Source organism: Tupaia chinensis, unplaced genomic scaffold (assembly GCF_000334495.1).
Source record: "Tupaia chinensis unplaced genomic scaffold, TupChi_1.0 Scaffold000674_2, whole genome shotgun sequence".
Lineage (NCBI taxonomy): Eukaryota > Metazoa > Chordata > Mammalia > Scandentia > Tupaiidae > Tupaia > Tupaia belangeri.
The window spans coordinates 3,320,094-3,329,876 of record NW_006160198.1 but is presented as its reverse complement, the minus strand read 5'-3'; the positions used below and the strand labels follow the sequence as shown (position 1 = coordinate 3,329,876).

General features: G+C 39.0%; 1 protein-coding gene and 1 long non-coding RNA gene across 4 annotated transcripts in view; one reads left to right on the top strand and one right to left on the bottom strand.

Moving 5' to 3' along the window:
- The window catches only part of LY75 (lymphocyte antigen 75), a 192,109-nt gene that overhangs the window by 64,669 nt on the left and 117,657 nt on the right, over nucleotides 1–9,783 (bottom strand). The window lies entirely within an intron of this gene.
- Nucleotides 1–9,783, top strand: part of LOC106736180 (uncharacterized) — a 39,434-nt gene that overhangs the window by 1,661 nt on the left and 27,990 nt on the right. For all 3 annotated transcript variants that reach the window (XR_001371271.2, XR_003551391.1, XR_003551390.1), the window contains exon 2: nucleotides 428–1,289. This is a non-coding gene — a long non-coding RNA (uncharacterized LOC106736180). The remainder of the gene's footprint in view (nucleotides 1–427; nucleotides 1,290–9,783) is intronic.

Below are 9,783 nucleotides of genomic sequence, written 5' to 3'. Positions count from 1 at the left end.
TGCAGGCGCGGGGCTGGGTGGGCGAGTGGCAGCGGACCCGCAGGCTGGAGCTGGGCGGGGGCGGCGCTTCTCGGAAGTGCAGAGTTGGAGTCTGGACCCCTCCCACCGCGGACGCCCCTGCTGGCCGGGTGTGGAGAGAAGGGGATCCCGCCTAGTGGTGACCCTGGCTGAGTAGACCCCGCGGAAACCGCTGGTTTCTGGAACTTATCTAATTAAAAAAAAAATATTTAATTTGAACTGAAATAATATCAGACTTCCGAAAATGTTGCAAAATAGTACAAAGTATTTCCGTAACCCTACAGCCAACTTCTCTAAATATTAACATCTTACGTAAGTCCAGTACAAAGATCAAAACCAGGAAATTAACACCGGCATACAGTACTTATCACATTTCGCTAATTGTCCCATGATGTTCTTTCTGTTCTAGGATCCAATCCAGGCCCATACGTCGCATTGAGCTCTCCTTGGGGTCCTTTAATCTAGGACAGTCCTCTATCAATCGTCCTCTTACACAACCAAAACACGTTGGAGGAGTACTGGCCAGTGTTTTGTGCAATATCCTTTAGTTGCTTTTTGTCTGATGACTCCTTTTGAATGGATTCAGGTTGTTTTGCGCAGGGGTGATGTGCTCTGCTCAGGAGGGACATGATGGTGGTATATCTTATTTGTAGTAATGGAAACTGATCACTTGGTTAAGGTGCTATCTGCCAGATTTCTCCTTAGGATTTAATGGCCAGAAACCTCCTTTTCAAAGACTCCTTCCGGTAGATTATATTTCTTACACACAATTTTTCTCTGTCACCAGCTCCTGGCCTTTAAACTTACTTGCTACAATTTAGGTGCAACCAGTTATAACTTGACCTGTGAGGGCCTCCAGAGCCAGACAACACAAGCTTGGTCCAAGCTAGACTGTTTATTTAGAGATATTTCTGCTGTAGGGTGTGTGCACTGATCCTGAGAGACAGAGATAGGAAGTGAGGAATCATCCCCCAGGGCGGATGGCCACTCCACAATCCCTTTTCCTCCATTCCCCACTTGGGATTTGGGGCATGCACACACATGAACCTGGTGTGAGTTTTAAGCTGCTGGGTCAGGGACTCGGACCATGGTTGACTATGGGGGAGTCCAGTAACAATCATTGCTCCGTCTGTAGGTCCCCTAGACTGCTTGTGTAATCCTCATGTCATTAGCAAAAGAGTCCTGTGAAATCAAATCTAAATTCAACAATAAGAAAACAAAATGATCCAATTAATAGGTAAATGATCTGAACAGACACCTCATCAAAGAAGGTAAGTAGATGGCAAATATATATATAAAAAGTTGCTCAACATCATACATCATTAGAATATTGCAAATTAAAGCAGAAATGAAATAGACTATATACCTCTTAAAATGGCCAAAATCCAAAATAATGACCATGCCAAATGCTGACAAAGATGTGGAGCAACAAAAATATATTCAGTGCGGGTAAGAATGCAAAATGGAAGACAGGTTGGCAGCTTCTTAGAAAACTAAATATATTTCTACTCAGGATCCAGCAATCACACTCCTTGGGTTTCACTCGAATGAGCTAAAAACTTACATGTATACAAAACCTGCTCATGAACATTTATAGCAGCTTTATTCCTAATTACTAAAACCTGGAAGCAAATAAGATGTCCTTCAAAAGGTGAATGGACAAAGAAAAACTGTGGTATATACATAACTGAAACACTATTCAGTGCAAAAAATAGATGAGCTATCAAGCCATGAAAAGACACAGGAAACTTACATATGTATTGCTAAATGAAGGGAGCTAATCTGAAAAGGCTACATACTATATGACTCTAACTATATGACATTTTAGAAAAAGCAAAACCTACAGGGATAGCAAAAAGATAAGTGGTCAGGGGTTAGGGTTTGGGGGGCTGAAGAAGGGAGGGATGAACAGGTAGAGCACAGGGCTTGAGCAGTGATTAATCTGTATGTTACTATATCGGTAGATGCATATCATTCTGCATTTATCAAAATCCATAGAATGTACAAAACAAGGATAAACCCAATATAAACTATGGGTTTTGTAATAGTTGAAATATTAACAGTGGCTCACCAATTAAAATAAGGTATCATGCTAATGTAACATGTTAATAGGGAAAACTGGGTGTGAATAAGGAGGTGTTTGAAAACTCTACTTTCTACTCAACTTTTCTCTCTTTTAATTAATTTGCTAAAGGGTGTGGGCACTTGCCAGAGAGAGAGAAAGTGAGAAAGCACTCCCCTCACGGGAGTGGTCACACCACAATCTCTTCTTCTCCTTTCTCCTTCCTTTCAGGGTTTTGGGCACACACACGTGCCTAGTGTGTTTTTCACACTGCTGGGTGTGAGACTTAAACCACAAAGTATGCCACGTGGGATTCAGCCACCTTACCCACTACGTCGGCTGCCTCCCTACTCAATTTTTCTATAAATGTAAACCTACTCAAAAATTGAAGTCTATTAAAATAGACTTCAAATAGTCCAGTCTGAAATGGAGTGATTGATTACACCAAATAAAGTTGATCAAAGGAGTATATAAGGAGAGTCAGAGTGTTGGAGACGATAAAGGCCATCTTCATTTACTAAGAAGGAAATTGAAACCCCAAACAATGATGCAACCTACCCATGGGCAGACAGTGATTGCCAGAAACTGAGCTAGAGCCCAGCTCTGGTTCTCCCACACATTCCAGGTTCAGGCCCTTTGCCACAGCATCAACATCCTGCTCAGTCTGTTTATTTCCATTCGTTTGTTTCAAGCTGTCAATAATGCTGTATATATGAAACCCAAATCCCAAAAAAAAATTCTTCCAAAGATACTCTTTATTTATTTATTTTTATTTATGCCAGAGGGTACATGTGTACACCAGAGAGTGAGAGAGGGAGAGAGAGAGAGAAAGCACTCCCCATGAGGCCAGGTCATGCAGCAATCCCCTTTCCTCCATTACTCCTATCAGCCAGGATCCTGGGCACCTGCACCCAGACCATTTTTTTAAGCCGCTAGGTCCTGAATCCGAATTGTGGTTGGTCATGTGGGATCTGGCTCCCTCCACACAATACTTAACCACTATGCATGGGGTGGCCCTATTCTACATTTAAATATCGAAATACTTTCATTCTGGGTTCTTTTGCCCTAAATACAGTGGTAAAGTGAATAGTTTTATGCAATTGTACAGCTGAAAGTTATTTTCTTCACCAACTTGAGTGTCAAAGTATATTTTACCACTGTGGATTACTTTCTGTTAAACTAATTTTCCAATCCTGGTTGGATATATAATAGAACTGGCATCCTAATGGGTCCATCTAATTTAGACAAATAACCCATTTCAACATTTATTTTTGTAAGCCATTTGAACTAAGGAGAAGTGTATGTGTCCCACTGTTAACTCCGGCACATACTGCCTCATTTTTTTATGCTGATGTGACGGAATAGACTACTGCCTCTCTGTGGGATAATGTGATATTCTACTATAATCTCTGATTCCAATGTCCCATTCACCAATCACACCTCATACCTTTAATCTTTTCTTCCTTCTCACTGCAATTTGCCTCCTCTTACTTCATTCCAGACTCCAGTCTCTTGACTTCATTTTCTCCAGCTTTTCGTTCCTCCCCTTTCCATCCAGATGGATGCCACATCCCTCAACCCCCTTGTTCCTCTGCTGCATCTACCTGCCAACTCTGACCTGGGATCTCTTCTTTCTCCTTTATGGTCCCCTTTTCCTCACCTTTATGGAAGCAACGACAAGTAGAGAAAAATCAATCAATTCTTCTGATGGTTGTCACTGCAACTATATTATATGACTTTAAACTCTATCTGGGTCTTGTGGGGCTCTTTTACAATCACTTGATGCTGCCTTGTCCACTGTCCTTTCCATGTCTCTCCCTGGTTTTTCTAGTTTTTATTACTTTCTTCAAGACCCAATGCACTCCCTGTCTTTCTTAGCAGAAGACTTCATCTTCTACTCAACAAGAAAATGAAATACAGGGGCCAGCAGGTGGCATGATGGTTAAGGCATTGGATTCCCAGACCTAGTGGCCTGAAATCACACAGGGTGTGTATGCATGCATACCCATATCCTCCTGAGAGGAGACTGGACGATAAGAGATTGCAGTGTGACCATCAATCCCCCAGGGCGGCAGGGTGGAGTGATTTCTCACTTTCCTCTGTGTGTCTCTCTCCAGCCAAGTGCACATGCCATATGAAAAAAAAAAAAAAAATCAAATGTAGATAAACATCAAATACAGATAAATATGTTCAAATACTTATTTGTAGATCTCCTTCTTGTGGCCTTAAAGGATCATACTTCCTTGTTCCAAAACTAGTTCCTCTTTATGTGGACTTGGAACTACCCTTCTCATCTCATCTTCTTCAAGATCATCTTTCAGTAATAACTCCCTTTCTCCCCTGCACCAAGGTCTCTCTGTCCACTGTTTTTGTTTTTCCTCTCAGCTTCTAAACTTGTGAACTTTTTCATCCTTCTTGGGGAAAACAAAACAAAACAAAACAAAACCCTTTTTCAGTCCTCCTTCTCCAGATAGCCATGGCCCAATCTCTCTCTTCCATCTCCATGATACTTCTCAAAATCACATGCTCCCCATTTCCTAATTTCCCTTTCACTTTTCATAATCCCATCTGGATTCTAGCTTCACCATACTCTTGTGTTACCATTGTCTAAAATCACTGGTTTCCTAATGCCTGGACTTCACACATCTGTTATTCAGGAATCAGACCAATAACAACTTGATTCTACATTGTATTAAAAGATATTTGGAGGGCCAAAAGGTGGTGTGGTGGGTAAGGCACTGAACTTCTACATGGCCAACCATAGTTTGAGTCCTGGACCTGGCAAATATGTATCCTATAGCAAAATTTAAATAATAATAATTTAAAAATCAAGTAAATAATTATAAAAAAGAGAAGAACAAGAAGGTATTTGGTCAAGGAGCCAAGACCTCTGAATTTCTCAGGACTGATCACCGACCTACATAAGGTCTTTGGGAAAGATCCTTAGGTTTGGCATCACTGAGCACCTCTTTGGCTTGAGATAGTTAGGTAACTTTAGACCAAAACAGAGGGGCTGTTCTCCTCTGTGTATTTCAGTTCCCCAGGCCCAGAAGTGGGGGAAAATCCGTGATGGGAAAAGGCTGATGGGAGAGACCAGTGAAGAGGTTGGTGCAAATAATCTGGGGAAGGAGGAAGAATAAAGACCTGAAATAGTAGTTAACAATAGTGAGAGTCCAGTATATGAGAAATTTTTAGGAAAATGGACACAATGATCAGTTTCGAAAGATAAGGAAGAAGATTTGAGGGTGAATTCTGGGTTTCTAGCTTGGGAGACAAGCAGTATAGTTTCTCCATATTAACACTGGGTCATCGGAAAAAATCATAGCATATTTTTCTATGCAAAAATATGTCATGACTTTTCTGATGATCTAAAAGAAAGAAATATAAGAGGAAGAACTAGTTGGGGAAATGGAAAGGAAGTTTCTCAAGCTCTGCTTATAATGAATTTAGCTTGGGAGAAAAGAGAAATACATATCTACTAAATTTGTTGGGATACAGATATAATGAGAAGTTTTAATTTAGAATATGTAGGGAATTAGAGATAACGTTACAGATGAGTCTAGTAAAAAGAAATCTGGGAACGGTACAGTGGTGTAGCCATAAAATGTGGTGCTCTGTGAGGCTGGCCCTTGAGGGAAGGTTCTGGGCTCACATCCACAGACCTTCCTAAGTTGGTAGGACATGGTATGCCCATGGTCTGGGGCTGGCTGACGCTAGACATAGATGTTGGTGTCAGGACCTTGTTGGGAGTACTTTTTCTTTCTCTGTCTCTCTCACTCATGGAAGTAATCAATAGACTTAAAATATATTTTGTGATTGGAAGGTATAAAAGCATGGAAAGAAACTGTGGATATGAGCAACAGTGTGGGAGAAAAATTGGAAATGGGGAGAGGGGTGGGAGGGAGGAAATCGGGGGGGGGAACCAAAACATTCAATAGACACAAAAATGAAAAGTTACCTTTTGATGATGATACGTATGGTAATATCTCACTGGACTAACATACAGTCTATTCGTGCTGGGAAAATTTATTTTCTATGTCATAAAGATACTCATTGATTGTAAAAAATAAGAAAAAAAATTAAATCTTTTGTTTTGAAAGCTAATTTAAATTTGGCTTCTTAAACAGAATAAAGTTACTGTATGAATTAATAACAATTAGGCCTAGGGAACAGTAGTTAGCATAATGGCTATGTTGCTGGACTTCCATGTAGTCGACTGCGGTTCGAGTCCTGAACCCGGTGGCTTAAACTCATGCTGGGCGCATGTGCCTATGTACCCAAGACCCCGAGAGGAGAGTGGAGGAGAAGGGATTGCAGCGTGGTCATCCCCCCTGGGGTTGTTTTCTAGCTTTCTGTCTCTGTCTCTCTCTGTCTTTCTGGCAAGCCCACGCACCCTATAGCAAAAACCTCTCAAAAATAAATAAATAAATAAATAACAATTAGGCCTTCGTTTCTCCCTCCTTCCAGAGGATCAAATGTGCCTAAGATAAAGGAATCTAAATCTTTGACTTTCTCCAGAAAAATCTCAGCAATGGGGTTAGGATTAGGAGAGTTACCAAGACTGTAAAGCAGCCATTTGGAGGGGAGAATTCCTAGATAATGAAAATATCTTGTCTAGGATTAAGAACGAGAATGTGATCTGTGTGGAAGTGGTGATTATTGATACCACTTCTATATTTGTTGCTTCCATTTCATCATTTGGTCTATTTACTTACTTTTTTAGGTGCCTTCTTCAAAAAACTATGTCAGAGGGCATGTGCACTCACCAGAAAGAGAGGAAGGGAGAAGTCACACCTCCACGGGGTTCTCCTCCATTTTTTCCTTCTTTCCAGATTTTGGGCACACACCCACACGTGTCCCACCTGTTTCTCCAGTTGCTGGCTCTGGGACTGGAACTGCACAGTCTGCCTTGTGGGATCCAGCTACCTTAATCACCATACCGCTGGACAGCTTGATTTACAAGATCACTTAAATTTTATTTTATTTTAGTTTTAGTTTTTGCTATAGGGCACATGTGCTCACCATAGATGGGATGGGGGAGGGAGAAGTTAGAAATCACCCACTAGGGGGTATAGCCACACTGCATCCCTTCTCCTCCATTCTCCTCTCAGGATCTCGGGTGTGCACCCACACGCCCAGTGTGATTTTCAAGCTGCCAGGTCCTCTGGGATTCTAACCACAGTATTGGCCATGTGGGATCCAGCACCTTAACCTCCATGCCATCTACTGGCCCAAGACATCAGTTCATTAGATAGACTATTTGTGGTGGTTGGGTTAGTTTGGGAAGACTGGAGTTAGATACATCTGAAGTATCTGGAGTGAAGGAAATGAGGAAGGGAAAGCGATATGGGCCATCCTGGACATGTTGGGAAGGACTTGCAGTGTAGACTGCCCAGCGGGTGGCTGGACATATAAACCTGTAAATGCATAATTCGAACAAACTTAGAAATGGTTTTTGGATACCTTAGAGGGAAAGGGATAGACAGGATCTCCTGAGAGGAGCACAAATAATGAAAAAAAGTGGAATAGAGATGGACTTCCTGGTGATCCTCATAGCCAAAAGACGCTGAGCAAGAAGAATCTGAAAGGATACTGAAGTCAAACATTTAGAAATTACTGTATTTATTCTTTTTTAAATGCACAAAAGATCTCCAAAAGAATGCCTCAATTTACAATGCTCGATATGTTATTTCTTGTCATACTACCAAACATAATAAAGTCCAATCCAGAATTTTTTTTTTCCAATAAGGATCAACTCATTACACTTTCACTTAAAAAAGAAAACTTTCTTATGGTATCACTAGTATATACAGCTCTACTTTTCACATCAGGGTGGTATAGTTTTTCAAGTAAAGTTAATGACTAAAATTGCATAAATCATAGAGCAAGAGAACTACTCTAAGAAATTCAGTAAAAAATATTTTAGGACAATAGTAAACTATATTAAAACTCTTAGGAGATTATTTACAACTTTCTCATAGTATAAACACTTTAAACTTCAAATAAATCTATAGATTTCATATAAAAATACTCTATAGTGCAAATATAAGTTAAACCCTGCCCAAAACATTTACCACATTCAGTGGCTGCTATTATTAAGAATATGTTCTAAGTGATAAAATTCAAGGTGTTTATTACAAAACAATATTTTCTTGGTCATTCATAATTTTACATATTTAGTAGCAATCATAATGTTATGATTTTCATTGTGAAATTCTTTTTTTCTTTTATTTATTTATTTTTGCATTTTTCCACAAACATTTACTTTACGTATCAAAAAATTTTAGCTCATACTCCATAGTTCTTGACAGTTTACAAACAACTTTCAAAATTTCAAAATACTGAATTTTAAAGATAATGTTCAAGATATTTCTTATAATTTTGTATAATTTTATGGCTCTATAACAACAGAAGCAGTATGGTTTCAATTTTTTTTTTTTTTAGAGTGTGAAATTCTTATTTGTACAAATGCAAGTTATACCATTCTCTTTATAGACCACTTCTCTGTTTAGCTCATATAAAAAGGCAACAAAGTCATAAAAAATTCTTACAGTCATAAACTGACATGTATGTGAAGTATATGGATTATAAAATTTTCAATGTTACCTCCTAGGTGATTCCCTTTAAAAAGGAAACAGGCATGTTCTACATCAGAAAAGACATAGGATGCTCTTGTAGCGTACCTAATCAATCCAAAAATAATGTTCATACAATATAGAAAATCTTAAGTACTAAATATTCTTTAAAAGCCATTATTTTCGGAATAATTGGAGACATAAAAATTTGCATTAAAATTTTTTTAGAGAGAGATTTTTGCTAAAGGGTATATGTACTTGGCAAAGAGACAGAGAGAGAGAGAAACAGAAAGTGAGAACTCACCCCCTAAGGGGGATGTCCACACTGCAGTCCCTTCTCCTCCATTCTCCTCTTAGGATTTTGGGCATGCACGCACATGCACCTGGCATGGGTTTTTAAGTCACCAGGTCTGGGACTCAAACCATGGTCGACTACGTGAGAGTCCAGCAACATAATCATTAAGCCGTCTGCTGATCTCGCATTAAATAATATTGTTATGAAATATCTTTGGAATATTAGAAAATGCATCGTGTCAAAGAAGTATCATTCTGCTGTAAAAAGTAAGCATGTCTCATTGTTTTAACAATTCTTCCCAAATGCTACAAATGGCTATTTTGAGACAATGTTGATATTATTTACAGTTGAGTTTTTACCTTGAGGTGCTAATTTTGTACTAGGCTGGATGCTCTTAAAAATTAAAAGATAGGTAAATGATCTAGTAATATACCAATTTTAATTTTTTTAAAAGTTATGTTATAAATGCAATTAACATATATATATATATATATATATATATATATACATTAAACTTAACACCCTACCACTATTTGGACTTGCAGTTCATTCATTCTAGTAAGTAATTATAAACATGGCATTTAGTAAGCAATTGTGACTATCAGAATAGACTATACAACTGTAAAAGTATTTAACATTTCTACTTTGGAATAGAATAAATACTGACACTAGGACAATTTTAAGTGGCTCATATTTTCTGAACACAGTGCAATTTAACAAACTTTTAGAAGACTTTAGTCATGGAAAGAAGGAAGCATAATCTCATCTTCATTCACTCCTTGTTCATACCGAACTGATGAGAAGCCTGCCCAATGGAACCGTTTCCATCGGAA